The 1,325-nt window shown below is 36.7% G+C and overlaps 1 long non-coding RNA gene across 2 annotated transcripts in view; it reads left to right on the top strand.

The window, feature by feature from the left end:
* The first annotated feature begins 487 nt into the window (after positions 1–487).
* The window catches only part of LOC138049665 (uncharacterized), a 3,915-nt gene continuing 3,077 nt past the window's right edge, over positions 488–1,325 (top strand). The window contains exons 1-3 of one of the 2 annotated variants that reach the window (XR_011132425.1): positions 488–655; positions 796–884; positions 1,313–1,325. The exon at positions 1,313–1,325 is cut by the window's right edge and continues 3,077 nt beyond it. This is a non-coding gene — a long non-coding RNA (uncharacterized lncRNA). Of the gene's footprint in view, positions 885–1,312 lie in introns of both variants that reach the window. The other variant, XR_011132424.1, reaches the window with a different exon arrangement.

Below are 1,325 nucleotides of genomic sequence, written 5' to 3'. Positions count from 1 at the left end.
GCCCTTTCGCTAAAATTTCAAAATGATCCCATTTTAAAATGTGATCAGTTGATGTAACATGGTCCGCGAGAGCCGACGTATGATGACCATCAGTTAATGTTTTAAAATGCTCAGTTTTCCTGTCATGCAGTCGTCTTTTAGTTTTTCCGATATAAAAATCATCGCAGTCCCAACAGGTAGCTCTAAATGCAATCTTAGCCATTTGGCCACGGCTAAGTCTATCTTTGTAAAGAAACAAAGATTTAATGCGACGAGTGCTTTGAGAAATCACTCTAAGGTCAATGAACCCGTAGAATTTATTTACACACGATTAGTTTGCATACTAACAATTTTGCTTTGTAGCCCTAAACAAGGTAAAACTAAGAAAATTGTCTTCTTCGGAACTGTGATGGTTGGGGTCAATGGCTTGTTTTGTTGCCTTTGTAAGACATCATTCATGTTATAATTAACAACACCTGTGGGGTAACTGTTTTGTGACACCAACTTCTTAAGTTCATCCAAAGACGACTGTAACAAACGGGGCGACCAGAAAATGCGGAAACAACGAAAACTGAGAGTACGGATCAGATTTACTTTGTAATTTCGAGGAGTGAACAAGTGTCATTTAGTATAACGACCAGTGACAGTTTTCTTTCGATAAATTGATGTTGAAAAAGTACGATTATGACGTTTGATAAGAGCATCAAGAAACGGGATCACATTATTTTCTTCAAACTCTATAGTAAATTTGATGTTTACATGGCAGCTATTGAGATACTGTAGAAATTGAAGAACATTGTTTTTAATGTCCAACAGAGTGAAAGACCTTCTCCACAAATCAGTCCACTATCTAGGATTCCTTCAGCTTTGCTAAGTGTGCCAAGATGTATAAACATAACAATGAGGTAATGTGCTGTTTTGACGTCAGTTCCTTGTTCACAAACATTCCACTTGATGATAGCCAAGGAAAAAGAGTATAAATTTGGAAATAGGAACAAAACTCGGTTGTTATATTCGGATAGCTGATTATTATTATCTGTGAATAACTGTTGTAAAAATGATCGAAGATTGTTTGAAAACGTTGATACTGAGACTATGCTTAAATTGCTTTCTAGGCATAGGTTGCCTCTAGCAGTTTCCGGCCGAGAAGTCTGTCGCCCGTTTCTGATTTCATTTGTATCTGACAAATCGTCGCCCCTGTTTATGACATGTGCCTGAAAAATCTATTTCTGACCCAGGCAAAATGATTTTCTATCAGATACTGTAATTTTTTATTTTCAAAGTAAAAGGAATCGCTGTAAATATTATAAAATTACTCACCTTCAATCCACAGCACTTCGACATCG

This window comes from Montipora capricornis, chromosome 5 (genome assembly GCF_036669925.1).
Source record: "Montipora capricornis isolate CH-2021 chromosome 5, ASM3666992v2, whole genome shotgun sequence".
Taxonomy (NCBI): domain Eukaryota; kingdom Metazoa; phylum Cnidaria; class Anthozoa; order Scleractinia; family Acroporidae; genus Montipora; species Montipora capricornis.
Note: the sequence above shows the minus strand (reverse complement) of the source record. Positions and strands in the feature narration are given on the sequence as shown.